The following is a 19,578-nucleotide window of genomic DNA, read 5'->3' as shown; positions in this document are numbered from 1 at the left end:
GGACCAAGTGGGAAAGTGAAGGTATGTTTATGTGATTTTATGCATGATTGAGGGTGCATCTTTATCTGATTGTTCATCATTTCCATGTGTGTCTGTGTGAAGTGTAGGTTAGCCAGTACAACAGGCCACAGTATCTTTTTATGGTCTACAGGAGACACGTGCCGCCTCAAGGCAGAAAGCACTTCTGACAAACACGTTTTCATCTTAGAGGAAGACCCTGACTCTTTTGATAAAGGTGTGAGAATGTAGAAAAATTTATTTGTGTGCAAAAGAGAAGGGAAGTGATTTGTGTATGTGTGAGTGAGGGAGAGGAAGATGGATGGAAAGTGTCTGACAGAGTCTGTTTGAACCGAGAGCAGCTGTGGAGGATTACAGTCCCTCTGATCAGAGCGAGGCAGGAAATAGAAAGAAGGAAATGGGAGAGAGAGCAAGGACAGGCAGATGTCAACATGTCTCTCAGATCCACTGGATTTGTCTGACCAGCGTTTGGTCTCAATCCATTGATTTGAAATGCCACGATTCAGGGAGAGCTGAAGTTTTGATTTAATTCTGTAAATAACATCAGACATCAAACACACATCAGTTCATGACAAGTACAATAATATAATTAAATTGACAGTTCAATGCACTAGTGCTAATGTCACTTTGACTTTCGCATGAAAAGTTTCCAGTAGCATCACAGAAAGGAGACACTACTATTTGGTCATTAATTTACATAAAAAAAATATAGTGTTGTATTTATGTTTTTGGTGTTCTGCGGTTTAATTTGATGGAGGGCTGGACGATATGGTAAAAATATATATATTTCAGAATGCTTGACTGATTGTCGAATAATTTTTTTTTTTTTAACAATTCAACTTTCAAATGCTACTAAAAGATGATTCAAGTAACTTTTTAATTAACATTCTTGGTTAAAAATAATTATATTTCGGTTGCACCACTCAGGAAGTTGTCAACATGATGTAAAATTATAAACCAATCACTTGTTAAATATCTTTGCAAATAAAGTTGCATGAACTAAAATTACATCTTGTACAAACTTGTCTTATAAATATATGTTCAGAAATAATATAAGGAAAATGCTTTAAAAAAAAATCTCAGAAGTCATGGTAATTCAAATTCAGAAAGACTAAAGGTATGAGTTCAATCTTCTTGCGTTTTCCCCTATTCCACAGCCCGTGTCACATCTTTGTCAACACAAAAGAGCATTCTGTGTGAAGGGCACCTAGTGATATATTCTTCTTCTGGTCCTTCAGTTAATCTCGTGCGCTGACATGCGGCTGGATCCTTCTTTTCTCTTGACTGTTAACATTGGCATATTGACAAAGTGTCTACTTCTAATGTTTGGTAATATTGATATTCAAAATCGTGATTCCTCAATTTATATAAAAAAAATATAATCGTTATGAAACATTCAATTCTAATTAATCAATAAAATCTGAAAAATAATTGTATATATGGATGTTGCAATATACTAGAATTGACTATAACTATGAAATAGTTGATATGTTAGGATGTGTTCACACTTGGAGTGGGAATCTGTGAGATAAATGCTTTATAGCCTACATCTCTGCACCATTGACAAAGGACCGTATACATTTTTTTTGGATTTATGATCTTGCTAATATGGTTGCACCTTTAATACCAGGTATCTGATTATACTGCAAGTAATCCATTGGCTGTAATTGTTTGACACTCTAACATTGTAGGTGGCGGTATAGTTTGTAAGTGTGGAAATTTTCATGTTCTGCAAAAAAAAGACAAGTATTTTAATCTTCTACGCTTTTGTATAGTTAGGTTAACAAATTCCTCTCTTTGCCTCCTTGCACTTGTATTTTGAGTTTGATTAATTGACCAACAATGAGTATACACAAAAAGTTACAAATGAATTTCCTTTATTGCACAATTCTTGTTTTTTTTTATCATATCTATCTATATAAGATTCTTATTTTGAGTTCTTTTTGGCCATGGTATTCATGTAGTGGTTATTCTAGATTTGTCTGCCCTTCATTTAAATTAATTATGATTGTTCTAGTTGCTTTTAATGGACACTGAAGAGTGAGTGATTACAGATTATTTGTGTTGAGTGTGACCTTTCTGTTGCTGTCTCCCTTTTGAGCATTCTCTAGTCCCATCAGATTTTGGTGGGCATTGCCCCTTCATCCTCTGGGAGGGCTGTAGATAATTAAAAACCCTTATCTGTATCTGCTCGTTTGTAAACATAACTCCTTTTCTTCGCAGCGTCCTTCTGTCCCCTTTCCTTCATACCCACATCAGGGATGAATCCCTCCATCTGTCCATAGAGGGATGAGGAGCGCAGGCTATGCTAATGAAAGTGGAACAGGAGGATGTGTGCGTAAGCTTCTGTGTGTATGCGTGAGTTTGCCTGTGTGGGTGTCAAGTAGTATGAGATTTTGTAACGTGCTGCAATCAAAGTTGAATTGCACTGTTCTGAGACAATGCTCTTAGATCAGGGAGGATAAATTTGAGATTCTTCAGATGCCCTTGGCCCCCCATCCCCTCCCACACACATCTGATGAAATTCAAGGTTGAGTGTTTGCAAAGGCTGGAAAGGCTCCAGTCAAACAGTCTGGTCTTAGGTGAATTTAGTTGCTTATTTGTTGCCTTTTTTTTGGACCGTTGTCAATAAATGCCGCCAGCAGGCCTCTTAGACCTTCACCTGACCTCATTTGACACTCAGATGGCCTGAAGTTTAGCTTGAAATGCAAAAAAGTTACATGAAAATAGAGAGTCTACCACTGCCAGCACCAACCCACTCAACTTGAATCCAGGATTTAAGCAGCCTGGTGTCAACTCAGTTTGCCATCCTGAAGCCCAGTGTGGAGCGTATGGCACTTGGCAATTGCTGGACATTTTAGCCACAAGGCCATGGATGAGACCGGCTTGATACAGCAGATTCAATCTGAGATTTTTGAAGGCAACATATGCATGCAAATGCTCTCATAATAATGCTTAAGAAATCTTTTCACCACAATTTGAAATGTTGACCGTTTTGTTTCATTTAGTTCAGAATGGACTGAAATCAATACTGTCTTTTTGTTTTCTTTAGCACAAATTTCTTTCCAGTTCTGTAGTCCAGTCTTCAGGGGCTTTCAAAAATGCATTTATGCAACTGACTCCCAGCAATAACAAGAATCGTGTAATTGTGTTACTCTGATTATTTTTACTGGTTTTCTGGAAGCACGAAAAAAATGAATCAAGTGAGACTTCAATGTCGCAGTTGTATTCTAGAAAGAATTGGAATGAGAAGCATGAATGTCCAATTATTTATCAAGTGGACACACACACAGCTTAAACCCTAAATGTGCCGTTTCCTCAGATTCCCAGAGATGTTGCTTGTGTTGTGGTATTAAACACAAATTTATTAGCACTCTTTGATGTTTCTGCTCTGCATGTGGTCTCCAGTCCATGTATATATGTGTGTGTGTGTGCTGCAAGCTTTCCAGCAGAAGAACTGGTTGTCATTTGGCAACTTGCTAGACTGTTGGTCGGTCTGGAGGTCAACTCATGTTTCTTGTTCAAGATATTGGGAATGCTGTATCCAGTCCAACTGGCAATCTCCTAAAGCAACCTATGGGAAGATGCTAGAATTATAAACCCCTGCTTTTGGATGACCTTACAGATTTGCTGACCCTAAAGCACAGTGCTAGATGCGCTTTTAAATATTTTACCACCATGGATTGGCATGGATACTTGCTCTTAACATCTAACCATGCACAGATAAAGGCTTTTATAAAACCAAGCTGTTTATTATTTTACGATAATTTGATATCTTAATTTTTTTGAGTTGTTGGAACCATATCCTAATGGTTAGTAAATATGCTACTGGTCCTTTGAGCCATGGTATTCGAGTGGAAGATGTAGTTGTATATGTAGTCCTGATCCCATATTTCCCCTCTTCTCTCCATATAGTTTAGAGCTTCTGCGTGTGATTGTTTTATGGGAAGGATGTTGATTTAATCTTTTGGCTATTATTTGAACCCTTTAAGGAGTCAAGGGGTCATAATTTGTTTCGAAATACAAGACCACCTTTACAAGACCAACATTTCCTCATGCCTGTTTCTTTTTTCATCTGCTCACATCTCTATTTTGTCCCACTTTAAATGTAATTGCTATTAAATGATACCTGCTATAGTGTTTTGAAGTGGTTCTTTGCTAGACTTTTCTATATGAGAACATTATCCCCCACTGCTCAGAATTACACACATTACTATTTCCAACCATTCTCTTCCATACATGCGAACACCGCTGCAGCAGGACTGTTCTCATCCAGAATGGAGAGTGTACCGAATTCCTCATTACTCCCCTATGCCTCTGAATGTGCTAATACTCCTCACCTAGTGCGTCTATGCTTTCTGTTTCAATGGCTAATCATTACTGTGGAGTCCTTACCCTTCACTCTGTATAACTTCTTAATGCCCACTTCAACAGCTAGGCAGGCAGTGATTGTCACATCTACTTTGAACCTCAGCCAGCTTAGCATACCACTACTAATCTACTTGATCTACAGCTAAAAATACGGTTTATATACAAGACTCTGTAGTGCATTGTTCAAACTTTTAGCATTTGTACTGCTCGACAATACAGAATAAAGAGTCAAAAGTTACATATTTTACTTAAGTATAATAAGCAAACTATTGTTTTCTGTCCCTTGTTTGTTGTGCAGCCATTAGCAATTCTTTCTAATTGGCCCTGTGGTCCAACACTACTAAGACATTGCAGGCATGACTGTGAGCTCAGCCACTCCTTCAGCTGCGTCAGTAGGTGAACTGCACTGGAAAGATGGAAGAAAATTGGCAAAGCATGCAAATTGCATACTGAGAGGAAAGTCAATTAGAGGGCCAGAGGTCCGGCTGTGAGGTGGGGCACAGGCAGCGAAATTGTGCCCATCCTAACTGTTCGCTCCTGGGGCAAATGCATTATCCCATTGAGAATGGCATCCATTCATGCCAACTGTGCGAGCCCCTAGAGTGCCCTTTTCCACCTGTCTTTCTCTTTCTAATTACTCATGTGCTTTTAAAATGGCAGGAAAACTGTCATATGGTTTTAATAATTTGTCTTCCTTTCTCCTTCTCTGAGAATCTTTTGTGGAGGATACAGTGAATTGTGGTATGCAGTTTCATTGCTGTCGAAGCTAATGCTAATATCTTTAATGTTAACAAAAATTTCTGTTCTTTCTGTCTGTGCAGGTACAGAATGTCCCCAACTCCATGAGAAGCCTAAATACTGATACAGAGCACAGGTAACAAGAAGTGGACAGAGACACTTTTCCCGTAAGGCAACAGGGCAATGGCTTCCCACAACAGGAAATGGAACTGTCTCAATTTTTCTTGCTCCATCATTGTCCTGCTGGTTTCCCTCGTGGCTACGAGGCCACAACAGCCTTCAGTGGCATCCAGAGTACATAAGGAATACAGCACATTCCAGGTGGAAAACCCTGAATGGACCTTAAAACCATCTTGCGGTGGACCACAGAAATGGGAATGTGTACCTTGGGGCTGTGAACCGCATTTACAAACTCTCACCTGAGTTGGATGTACAGGTGTCACATCAGACCGGTCCAGATGAGGATAACCGGAACTGCTACCCGCCACGTATAGTGCAGCCTTGTAGCGAACCACTCGCGTTAACCAACAACGTCAATAAGATGCTGCTTATGGACTACCGTGAGAACCGGCTGTTAGCTTGCGGGAGCTTGTACCAGGGTATTTGCAAACTCCTTCGTCTGGACGATCTCTTTAAGCTTGGAGAGCCCTTCCATAAAAAAGAGCACTACCTCTCTGGCGTCAATGAGAGTGGCTCCGTTTTTGGGGTCATTGTGTCTTACGGCGACGCTTCACCTGATAAGCTGTTCGTGGCTACAGCTGTCGATGGAAGGCCTGAGTACTTCCCGACGATATCCAGTCGTAAGCTCACCCATAACTCTGAGGAGGATGGGATGTTCGCCTACGTCTTCCATGATGAATTTGTTGCCTCCATGATTAAAATCCCATCGGATACATTCACGGTGGTACCAGACTTTGATATCTATTACATATATGGATTTAGCAGTGGAAATTTTGTGTATTTTCTCACATTACAACCTGAAATGGGAGGAGGCCCAACTACTGGGTCATCCGCAGCTGGGCGTGAACAGGTGTACACTTCCAAACTAGTGCGACTTTGCAAGGATGACACTGCGTTTAATTCATACGTTGAGGTTCCTCTAGGCTGTGTTAAGAGTGGGGTTGAGTATCGCCTCTTGCAGGCGGCCTACCTGTCTAAGGCAGGTACCATTCTGGCACGTTCGCTGGGCATAGGACCGGATGATGACATTCTTTATGCTGTGTTCTCTAAAGGACAGAAAAGGAGGCCCAAGGAGTCATCTCAGGAGTCGGCTCTATGCGTGTTCACTCTGAAAAAAATTAATGAAAGAATCAAAGACCGGCTGCAGTCATGCTATAAAGGAGAGGGAACTCTGGATCTTGCCTGGCTCAAAGTTAAAGACATCTCATGCAGCAGCGCAGTGAGTACATTCAGCACACCCCTACTTACCTGCCATTAGCAGAAAAATTCTACTTGTGACAGTAACTATAATAACACTCTATGACTGACGATGATTGATGTGAACACCGCTATTACATTCAGAGCTAGTCATCAAATTCTTTACAAAGTTTTTTTTAAATGAGACCATTCAAGTTTTTACCAAAGCTAGAGCTAATTTTGGTCTGATAAAGGCACATGTATGAGGTAGTCCCCAGCAATACAATACCACTTTTGATCAGTTACCACTGACTGTGCTTCTAACAAGTCTTTTGACAACACCGGACAAGGTATCGAAATAAAGTGACATTTTTAATGGTTCCCTGGAAACGGACTGTTTTGAAAGCATAAATCTTGTATCTTAAAGTGTGGATGTTTGGGTTAAATGAATTGGATTATTTGTCTTTCCAATTTCAGTCTGAATTGTGATACCAATATTTAAAGAAGGATAATGATATTTTATCTTGCACTAGATCTGATCACTATATCTGTATAATGTTTTTTTGAATATAACTTTTTTTTTTTTTACCCATATTTCTCTTTAATTCTCACAGCAGTGATTATATAATTGCTTATATTTTGGTTACCAACTTATGGCCGGTTCCAAGTAAAATAACTAATTTGTTCCAGTAGTTTTTTTTCTTCTGTTCCACAAAATAAGGTTAAAATGTTTGTCACTTGTATAAAACATCTCTTCTTAGCTAGAATTCTCAGTGGGGGTTCAGTTTTTCTTGACCCTTTTGATACAACACATCCCAGCTGTAAAAATTTGAAACCGCTTTACTCAAAGAATCAAACTATTATTATAATAACACTTTATTGAATTCCAGCTAGGGAGTAAACAAATTATTACCTCACATACCGCTCCGCACCAGACCCAACAAATTCTTGCTCCTTTCAGAAACATCAGTACTGGTTGAATTGAGTCCGGTCAGCTACTACAGCAATAGAATGAGCTGTTCAGGCATTTATAAGAAAGATTCCGTGGTAATAACACAAACTATTCCTTTGAAGTACCTTGGAGTATCAGTTAAATACCATATGAACACGATTGTATATGTCATCATATGATTTTACCATTACTGTTCCATGTACTGCCTCTGTATCTTTTTTAAGTTTGTAAATGAGGTAACATGAGGGTTTCTGCATAAAGGGTGCAATTTTTGTCAAGTTTTTCCTGATGTGGAGAGGATCTGTGTGTGAACTGAGGTGGAAGTGAAATTGACACACACACTTGAAGGCACTCACACACAAGAATAAATGTGAAACAGACTGTGAGAGATTGCTGTCGTGATAAGTGTACGGCTAGTGAGGAAGGAAGGGAGTTATGTTGAGGAATGGTGCCATTTTTGCATGTGCTGCAGTATGGCCACTGCAGCATAAATTAAAGAGAGAGCGTCACAGTGAAGAGAGAGAGATGGATGGCCTGCGTCTCCTCCTCCGGTAACTATGGCTACTAGCTCCTCATTTAAAATCCAGGCAACTGTTTGATTGGGGAAGAAGAAAAAAACAAGTGAGCTCAAACACATTATATCTGTGATTGATAAATGCTTTGTTACTGTTTAAATGATCTTCTCCGGGAGCTGTTAGATCTCACACACAAATATAAACACAGAAATACACAAACACATGAATACACAGGCTTAATAAAGACAACATAAAATTAACATTTCTCCTGTTTACTTTAATAAATATCCATGGTCTGTTATTCTGAAGAACACTGTATTTCATCAAAATTGGGGATACACATTATATATATTTATATATATATATGTATATATATATATATATATATATATATATATATATATATATATATATATATATATATATATATATATATATATATATATATATATATATATATATATATATATATATTCTTTTTTATATATATATATTTTTAATTTAGCTATTGATATTTGATCAAAATCCAATTTATTAAAATTTTTATAAAATCTTAAACTTAATTTTTTGTTGTTGTAAATTTATAATGTGATGTCCAAATTCACTCATGGAATTTATTTTTAATTTCTTTGTTTATTATTAATTTATTTAGACAAAAATGTATAATATTAATATTGACAAATTAAAATGGTTTTGTTAAATGTCATGCCTGATAACCAATAATATCCATATCAGTGTTTTATATTTATAACATATTTATTTGTAATACTTTTTGATATTTATGCAGTTGTGTATTTGCTTTTATAATGCGTAATAGTTATAATATTTATGCTTAAAATGTTCTGACTTGCTCCATATAATGAGCTGTCATGTCTGGAGATTTAACCAAGACTATGGTTGAGGAGCAAAATAACTTTCAATTACATCGTAACAGTTTCCATTTTTTTTTGTGTGGTACTATTCCTGATGGATAGAACTGAGCCTCATCCTATATTTACTTGCCACAGAATATTTTGTGCCACCTGAAAACACGGTACATTATGAAAGTTGAATGCATTGTGAATGCTGTTTCATGTTGTCTTTCACAGTGAGCAGACTACATTAGGTATGAAGCAGCTTCCAAACACCCACAGGCAGAAGGAACAAGGGCACGATTGCGCTGACTCACCTATGAATAAAAGGACACGCTCATTGACTGATAAATTCAGACACGTGTTTCTGTAAAACACCCACAAATATATTTGAAAGTGTCCCAGGGCAAAAAAGAATGACAAATCTTTCAGGCTTTTCTGTGACTGAAATTAAATGATCTTGGGCTGTGGAATCTGTGCTCAATGGGACTGTGTTGACAAGATAAAACGTAGGCAATGACAGGAGTGAGAAAATGGCACATGAACCTGCTATCTTAGTGGGGGAGATGGATGTTTTGCTAATAACACTCGGATGATTTTACAAGAATTGCAGTTGTTGGTCTCAGATGGGTTTGTGTTTTCAATAATGCATGAAAAACTCACTGCTGCAGAGTTAGAATATTGCTGGAATATTACACGTCATAATTTACTGAGGGCACCGAACGTATACAAGCTTCTCAAGACAAACCCATGAAGCAAGAAAGATAGAAAAAATGAAAAAATACCTGGTAGCGACTCAGTAGCTTTTTGGTTTTCCTGATATGAAAGTCTAATTAAGTAAGCAGAGAAGCGCAGTGAGATCAAGCAAGCCCTACTTCATGAATGTGAAGATAACATTCTCTCAATATACAGCCCTCTGCAAACATTATGACATGATAGTAATGCAGGTCCTGTGAAGATATGAAAGTGATGTATATCTTAATATCCTCTCTGTGCCCTCTGCAAACGATAAGGATATTATGCTGTGAAAATCATAGCATAATGTAAGCCTGGCTCATATGAGATATATCTCTAGTTCTGTCCAAAATTCAGGTCTTTACTCACAGTCATCGTGATGTATCATGTGCAGACAGATGAAATAGAAGAAAAGCTTTTATTTTTTAGATGTATATCAAAAATAATATAGAAAAATATATGAACTATGATGTAATGTTGCTGAGACCCAACAATAAGAACATTTGGCATGAATTCCATAACTATTTTATGTGGTTTTTTTACATAAATGTACAAGAGGGATGTCTGTGATGTGATGCATCGGATGTTTAAGATGAGCATGTCAAGTTTACACAAAACTGTACAACACATCCTGAAGACACCTTTGTTCTGTAGCACTATCCGTCTGTCTTTAACTTAAGATTTGTCCTCCGTAAGCAGCTTTTTCTGTCTCTCTTTTTTTAATATACATAGATGGATTATGTCACATTACCATAGTTTTACTCTAGAAATAACTAGTAGCTAAGGTTACCATGGTAAATGTGGTGTGTGTATGTGTCAGAAATGTATTTGCAGAGGCAGCAGCAGTACTCTGTACTCTGCCAGCTCTTTCTAGCTCTCTGTTGCTCTCTTCTCTCATGGTGTGTGTTTTCCCGATTAATAAACCGACGAGCAGCCCTACTGCTCATTAGGGCAGTCCAACTGCATGAAGGGGCAGTGTTAATGTCAAACATGACACGTACACAGACACACACTCACAAAAGAAAGGGTGTGCATTTCACCATGTGAGACAGAGTAGCCATCTTCATCAGTTCATTAAAAAAGACTTAGACATCATCTTTTTAGATGGCGATAATGAAGTCATCTCTCACGCACATACACAGAGGTGTGCATGTCACACACAGTGGTCATTCTGTCACCCTCATTAAGAAGAGACTGTGCTCCTTCGAAATATGTTCCATTACATGTGATATGAGCTCTTAATTATGTTCCATGCCCATATGGTGCCTCCTTTGCCCCCCCCCCCCCATTTTTCTACTTATTTATGTAATATTTATTATTATTATTATTAATATATATATATAACATGAGAATATAAACCCCACCCGAACGGTTGAAAAAAAAGATATAATTTGCCCAATACATTTGCATTCCTGAGATTTGAAGACAGGCCCATGTTCTCTTAATCCCAAATCCAGGGTTCGATAAGTCACACTCACAGCTTTACTCCCACAGGGTTACAACTGACAGCTGTGTGCTGCTATTTAAAGATCAGACACACCAAAGGGGAATCTGAATGCAGAGGCAGAGATCTGTAGCTCAAGACTAGCTCAAGACTATTGTAGCTTTGGTTCCCTTTACATGTGCCTTTTGGGCACAGACAGATAAGTGTTTAAACCTGGACAACAAAAGGCATTTTAATGTATTTTTTTTTTTTTTTTTTTTTTTTTTTTAATGTATGGGGTTGATTGTTATTAATTATTTATTATTATTTTTTGACTGGAACATCATTGACTGCCATGTTTTATTTCTAACAAAAACAAGTTAATTATTCCATTTGTTATATCAAGGCCAAATATTTTAACTATTATTTACAAGGAGTTAATTCATATTCATATTGTGTCTTGTGTCCCATTTTGGATGGCACGTCATGTCGAAAAGGTTGCAGACCCCTGCTTGAGATCATTCTTTGTTGACCTCTGACTTGATGCAAAATCTATTCTGCCAGCGCCCTGTGTTCCATTTGTCAGAAAAAGAAATGGTGTGAAAATGAGTCTGGCATAGTAAATTCACCCTTCTTGTCTCCTAAAGTGGTGTATTGAGGCAACCAAGGGTGACACACAGTGATAGGAATATATTTATATATTTTTTGTTAATTTATGCGTTTTTCTCAACCTCAGCTTGCTGATGGAGACATTGCGATCAGACAGATAAGAACATTTTAAATTAAAATTGGTCTCATTATTTTTAATAATCATCTAAATTATAAGTAATTAAAATCCGTATATAGGCTGTTCCCTTACAGCTGTCAGTCTCTCTGCATGCTCATTACATATTATTGCCAAATAATTAGCGCTTTTCACCCTCCTAGACAGATCTTTTTTTTTATATATCATACTATCGAAGTGGCTGTCAGTTCTCGTTAGTTTTTAACTGCTATACATACTTATTTTTTTCCATTAAAGGTGCACTTTGTTATTACTGTGTTGATCTTGCAGTTTTTTGGGACTTATACTGACAAGCAAATGTTTTCAGATAATGCTGCCATTCTAAAAATGTACTGTTCACAATCTGCATGATATAGAATTTTGCATAAGGGATAAACCTTTTCCTTTGCAGATTTCACATTATGTTAAAATTTTATGCAAATTCACTCCGTTGGCCAACAGCAAGCTGCTTGGTTTTTGCTTTGATTTTTTTTTTCATGTGTGAAACGTAGGTAAAAATAATGAGTGCACCTGTAAATTCGACAACATGCTAGTTTATCAGTCTGAAATAGTTTTTTCCTCCTGAGAGCTTTTTATTTTTCATGAACATGGCTCCAGTTCCTCGCCAAGTTCCTCTCTTGTGATGCTTTCTGGGAGAACCACTTTATTGGATGGTGTGACATGGTTTTAATCAGTCACTTGCACTGTGTAGTGCATTTCCATTCATTAAAGTCGATCTCCAGGTTTATTGGCCCCAGTAATTACATCTCCCATTGGAAGTACTGCAGCAAAGGTCATGATCCATCATAAAATCATTATCTCCCAATCAGACTAAACTCACTTTACACGTAGGTGTGAAAAGGTTATGTGCTCCACAACTTGTTGGATATTTTTCGAGCGGTATGCTAATTTTGCCATCTTTTCTTCATTCATTGGAGCCATTCTAAACTTTATGTAGTTCTACACATGCATGTAAAGCCATCTTGACATATGGGAATGTGTACACAAGCACAGCTACAAACACTTTCAAGTGGCGAGCTGGATTGCCTTAGTGTTGCTTCTGAAGGTTGGGATCTCGGAAAACACTATGTGCAGCATAAACCTGCCTTCAGCATGCATAAATGCATGAATTTTTCATATCCATCCAACACATGACCTCAAAAAATGGCTTAAGAGCACACCAATGCAAACACAACCTCTTTCTTCATAAGTGCTAACATTTCAAATCCAAGGGGTTTCATTGATCCACAAAGATTGATGTATGCATTTGATGTATGTCATTGAGCTTTTTTTTTTTTTTTTGTCAATTGAGCATTTACAGTACCCCCAGTAGGTCTTGCAGAAGATTTTTTAATATCACAACTCGCCTGCTTTTTAGATATCATCACAGATCTGTGAAAATCCTGTCCTGTGGCTGCATTTAGATGTTGGACTCAACTGTATGTACGCTAACATAGTGCTATAAGACAGGATTTCGGGGTTTGATTTTTGTATCTTTTAACTCTCATTTTGATGTCTTTTGACAATTTCTTTGAAGCTTGCAGATTCAGTTGGGAGTAGTGATAGTGCCCAGAAAAGGCCGATGTTTGATCAAATAATACAGACAAAGTGCTTTCAAATGGAGGTCTTTTCTATGGAAGCGGAAGCTTGCAGAATCTCTTTTGTACCGAAAGGGTTCACAGTCATTAAGTCATTAGGTGTCATTACTTGCAGATAGTTATGCGATATTCATCACTCATATCTTTTCATGTTTTTCAGTTCTCTGGTAAAGTCAGCACTGGGTAGAGGCCACAGCAGGATGGAAACAGAGATAATGAGGCCTTTAATTCAAAAGAGCGGTGTGGAAAAAGGATGGCATGGGAGTGTAGGGATGGGTGATAACAGTGTAATCAGACTTGAGCCGTTAAAATGTTATAATTGACTGAAATAAACAGACATTTTGGGACATGTCAAAACATCTCGAGGGCCCAGCCCAAAAAACACCTCAGAGTCTATGATTTTTTTATTTTTATTTTTTTTATCAAGTACCAAAGCAATAAATACATATTTAGTGGTAGTGCTTTAGCTGTTAGTCCATTTTTATGATTAAAAATAAGAAAAAAAATTAAATTATCAACTTTGTTTTGGCTCCTCTCTCATCTCACATCTGCATTTTTAATAAAAGATTCTAATGTACAGTATGAAAATGGATATTCATTTTGTGATTTGCTAAAGATTACATTTAACTTTTTTAAATTATAACTGTTTTTAGGAGAAATGAGCATGCAAAAATGTATTATCCCCTATATACTGCTAAACAAAAAAAATCTATATGCTGTATTAAGCAATACATCATGTCTTCCTACTTGTCAAGTTAATAGTCCAAGTTTAAAATGTATCTCAACCCATGCTCCATTCTCTTGTGCTCTGTCAGGCTCAGGGGTGGGCAACTCTGCTCCTCAAGGTCCACTGTCCTGCAGAGCTTAACTCCAACCCTTAAAAAAAAATATATATATATATATATATATAAACCACCTGAACAAGCTATTCATGGTCTTACTAGAAAGTTACAGGCAGGTGAGCTAAACTCTGAAACAAAGTAGACCTTGAAGACCAGAGCTGGCCACCCCTGTGTTTTAAACATAAGCCATGTTGGACCAAATTAACCCGAAATCAGCCCAATTATAAAAATAGTGGAATTTGAAAATATGAGGTTTTGTGCATCCCTAATAGAGTGCCATTATGCTCTTCTCCTGAATGGTTCATCTCTGTAGACAGTCAGCATGATTGTCTATCAGTCATTCAACCCTGATAGAAACCATTAAGTCAGAGCGAGTGGAGAATGCTCCCAATCAAACGCGTAACGGACACACCAAAAAACAATCTCTTAAATGCCGCAGGATTGTACAAGCACATGGATTGGCGTGCTCCGAGCTGATTGAGTGTTGATATAATTACGTCGAACATAGAGCTGAGATTTGTGGGAAATAATGTCTTTGTTGCTAACAACAATCCCTGCGTGAGATGTTACTTGAGCATGAAAAGGAAAGACTCTGAAAGGGTAATTATATGACTGTGCAGAATTAGCTCTTGAAGAGCCGATTCATCATCTGAATGATGTACACTCGCAGCACTGATCAGGGTTTATTTGCATAAACTGTGCATTTTAATCAAACTGCGATCTGTTAATAGCGCAAATAAAATGTTTTGTGCCCTCCCAGTGAACAGACAGGAATACAAAAGGTGTTTTGAACTAAAAAGTGTGTAGTTCGTGCCCCAGAGTTCCTTTTACTTCTTGAGCCAGATGCTCTTCAAGGTTAGTCTTCTATGTGCTCCTACTGGACAAAAAGACTTGGGGAAAAAAGCTTCTTAAAAAAAAAACTCCTTGGATTTGACTTGTTGTCTTACTATCCATGGACACAGAGATGCCGGCGCAAGGAAAGAGAGCTGCCTTTGTGTTGCAGGACGTAGCCAGGCAGCGAGCTGTCCGAATGACCGGACTCTGCTTCCCCGTTCTCTGGAACCAGTTCAAATGAAAAGACGACGCCTGCGCTGATCCAGAAGCTTTTAGTTGCGTTCGACAAATCATCCCCCCCCCCCCTCGTCTGCTCTGTGCTGTGCATTTATGAAAGCATAAAAGGCGGAGAAACGGAGAGTGCAAAGAAGTAGAGGAGGGTGGCAGGGATGGCGCCCTCTCTCGTGCATGGGGCGTTGAGAGATGTTATTTATGTCAGGAGGAAATGTCATGTTTATGTGGCTAGGTAATGAAAACGTGTCTGCTTCCTGAAAGGTTGACAGACAGGAAGCCTATTTCATTAGATTGCAACACATAGGGTCTGATTGGCATGTTGTTCACCTTGCCAGAAATATCGTGGCATATGCCAATGAGAAGACGTCGAAACACATGCTCCCTTCCCCCAATCTGTGTCACAGGCATATGCGCCCTGCCACGCGAAGGCCTGGGCTTTCTGATAAAATATCCGCAGTGCCAAAAGGCATTAGTCTGTGTCACAACTGTGACTGTCATTGTGTTTATTCTTAGCACCGTTTTCTTTTTCAGTCTTAACCTCAAAGGTGGCAAGTCTTTGTAGCTGTTGCTACCACAGTGCTGCGTAGGGGCTTTACACATTTTGACCCGTGTAAGCAGGATGACGGGTGCTGGAGGCTGTGATTGCGGTCGAGTGTTATTTTTATTTGCATGTGTAAGCAGGTGTGCACATAGAAGCAGGTTGCTGCTGCCTCAACATCCCGCAATGATTCATGGCCCTCAATATGGACAAGAGACATCTGCAGAAAGACTAACACTGCAGAAAACAGATCTTTCTTGTGGCTGCGGCTTTCTAACAAGAGCCGTGCACTAGAAATGAGCACCATTACTCTGGGCTGGCATTGGCGAGCCGAGCAGAACGCAGACTTTGGCTGACAGTAGAACATTTCTAAAGGTCAGACAACTGCGGAGAGGGAGGGGAAAATATATATATACAATGCTGAACATTTCCCTGTTCTCTCCCCCTCTCCACTCTCTCCTTCATTTCTTTATTTATTCTTCATTCCGGCTTGTATTGAGTGAACTGAGAATTGAGTGCGGTGCTCGCTATCGATTTGGACGATTACACATAAACCGCCATTTTAGAGAGAAAGCCCCTGTCTTCCATTTGCTTAATGAATGGTCTTGTATCTTCTGACCACTGGCAAACAGACATTTGCTATATTGCATGTAAAGACCCATCCGGTCACTTGATTGATCGCGTCTCTCAGTGGTTTGTCCAATCTGCTGCTCCGCCACAGTTCTGTCCCTTGGCCTTCATTGGATTTTCAAACAACATTAGCTGGGAGCCATTGTTATTAAGATAAATGCCACTTCAGATATAACTGAACTCCCATCAAGGGAGTATGTACATTATATCAGTACATGCACAAAGAGTCTGTGAGTGATAATGTACATCCAGCTGCTTCCTCTTACAACCTGGGAATCTCTCAGGATTGCCCTTTGCCTACTTCATCACTGGGGACTTTGCTGTGGGTTGATGCCTGAGGGCAAAGCACAGCTCAAGCTGTCTTGTATTTCATGATCCAGTTGAGAGTATATGCCATTAAAATCTGAAATATTAATGCTTGTAAAGCGGCTTGAGACACCTGTTAGGCTGCTTAATAATGGACAGTTATGGCTCACGCTTTCAGAATGAAATTAGACCTTTTAAAGTGCCTGATATCATCATGTATGTCAAACTACTATAGATGACACACAAACACTGGAGGTTTTCATAGTATCTTTTTTTTCTCTCCCCCTAGTGTTTCTCCCCTAGCAGATATTTTGCCTATTATGCCATATATGAAATTTATGTGTACTGCTGATAAAATTTTTCTGACAATTTACAGAATAAAAGAACATTTAATATACAAAATTATTATTGTTATTTATTATTATTATTTTATTCTGAAAGATAAAGATTTTAAATGAATCAATAATATTAATAAAAAAAAATCTGTTTAAATTAACATTCAAACTTTTTTCTGAGCTGGCCTTATCAGAGCCTGAGGAGACACTCGTGAATGAATTGAAGTATGCTGTGAGCGTATCATATTTGGCAGCGCTTGAGAAGTGTTATGGTTTCATGCCCTCAATGAGTCAAAGCCCTGGGCATCATTAATCATGCTTTCGAATTTGTTTGACATTTTGTCCTGACGTCTGTGCAGCTGTTTCAATGGATGCTGTTGTTTCCAAAGCTCTTGTAGCAGACTGAAATATGGAAGCATTACCAAATTATTATTTCTTTATCAGAAGCTGTAAATCACTCCGTTCTGGCTGACACTGGCAACTTTCCCACTGCCGCACTGCATCACCTGAAATGCCATATTTAAAAGATGTTTTTTAAGATGCTTCTCCACCTGAAATGATAAATGCACTTGGTCTTAAATCAGATAAACCTCACAACCCCATTTTAGATATGACTGGCTGGAATAGTGACAATGATGTATTTGCTGTGAAAATGCCTTGCAAATTGTCTGGTAATGTTGTGTTGCATCAGAATCTAGTCAAACTGAAACAGCTTTGTTCATAACAGTTGTAACAATTTCCATGTCCTTGCTAATCTTCATCACATTTCTTTAAACTAGAAATGACTCAACTTGTCATTTTATAACCAGTTAGTTGACTAGTGTTAGATCTACTCTGCTCTAGATGAATTAAACCTTATTTATCGTTCTCTTTTCTAGCTCCTCACCATCGATGACAACTTCTGTGGTCTGGATATGAACGCCCCACTCGGCGTCTCAGAGATGGTGCGCGGAATTCCACTCTTCTCCGAATCCAATGACAAAATGACATCAGTTATCGCCTACGTGTACAAGAACCACTCTCTGGCTTTTGTGGGGACCAAAGGGGGTCGTCTGAAAAAGGTAGGACACATGTTCCTTTTGAAGGAGAGTGAGAAACCACCGAGTTGACTGATTAAAGGATTGCATAGTTGCTGTGCATTTCTAAAAAGCCTCAGAGGTCTATCAGGTCTTGTGTAGGAATTGTTGACATTGGGCATTTTAAGACAGATGAGATGATCTGAGTGTGTTCAACTCTGTAAGAACGTTAGATCCAGCGAGTTTTGCATCGTGGTCTTGCTCTGAAATGTTCTGCCGTTGTGTCTGACGCATGTAGAGTGGAACGGTTGGTAAGCGACGTAGCCAGAGAGGGCCATGGGAATCCCTGCACAGGCAGAGTCTGTCGGGGGTAATTGGATGATGCGGTGCAGGGGCTTTCAGCCCGGTACCCTCTTCTCTGACTGTGCCTCAGAGGAGCCGTGTCTGAGACGAATCCAAGGGCCAGCCAGACACTGCACAGAGCAGAAAATAACATTAAAACAGAGAGAGAGAGAGAACGTCAGCGAGGGAGGGAAAGACGGACAGAGAGGGAGAGAGAGAATGAGAGTATCATATTTCTCTTTTTCTCAAGTGCTAAACCTACAGGGTGTTGATGTTACAGACAGGCAAATCTTTGCCAAAAGGCAGGATTCCAATTTGACGCATTCTTGTTATTGTGGTGGTGTGTTTTGTACTTGGTTCTGGCTGTGGATGAAAATCCATGGCATAACAGATAAGTCCTCTCCCAAAAAAGAAAGAAGATGGAAGGAGAGCAGCCATTTCGGCTATGTAAACATTTTTCTGGAACTTTGCAGCCTGTTCACACCAATAAAGATAACTTTAGCGATAGCTAGATTAGTGCCCACACCAATTCATGTTAATGTTCTGTTTATTATGAGTGCATGTAAGTGGTGTTGACTTCTCCATTCTCATAGAGTTAGAATGATTTTTAAAACTTTATAGTTGTCTTTATAGTTATCATCCTTGTTGTGAATGGGCCTTTAGCCACCTAATTAAATATGCCTCTTTTTGAAACTCCATTAAAAATATACTATTGAGACTAATGCATCTGGAGATGGGGCCATAAGGATGTTTTCTGAGGGCAGTTAAAAAAAAATCCTTGAGACTATAATTGATGATATGACAGACAGCAAATTGAGGATATGAACAGAAGTGTGCAGCCAAACGAATCTCCAGAGAACAGACAGACAACACAGTGACGTTCTCTTTCAGGCAGATGGACAAACATAGCCATGCACACACACACACACACACACACACACACACACACACACACACACACACACAGAAACCTTTTAGTTGCCATTTCGGTGATTGTAGATCTCTGCGGGAAAACAGCAGATGATGTCACGGTTGCCTTTTAGACAAAACAAGAAAATAGTTTGCACTGGCAGTCATTAATCAATGAAAATTAGTTTATTACCGTTCTTTTTGCATGGTAATTTATAGTCCGCCAGCACGTCACACTCAGTAAATTGTTTACTAGTTAAAGACGAGCTCAT

General features: G+C 38.7%; 1 pseudogene; it reads left to right on the top strand.

Annotated features, from left to right (window-relative positions):
• LOC113047842 (plexin-A4-like) overlaps window positions 1-19,578 on the top strand; it is a 184,668-nt pseudogene that overhangs the window by 12,995 nt on the left and 152,095 nt on the right.

The sequence above is a fragment of the Carassius auratus genome, chromosome 29 (assembly GCF_003368295.1).
Source record: "Carassius auratus strain Wakin chromosome 29, ASM336829v1, whole genome shotgun sequence".
NCBI lineage: Eukaryota > Metazoa > Chordata > Actinopteri > Cypriniformes > Cyprinidae > Carassius > Carassius auratus.
The sequence above is the reverse complement of the archived record's forward strand: the minus strand, read 5'-3'. Positions and strand labels throughout refer to the sequence as shown.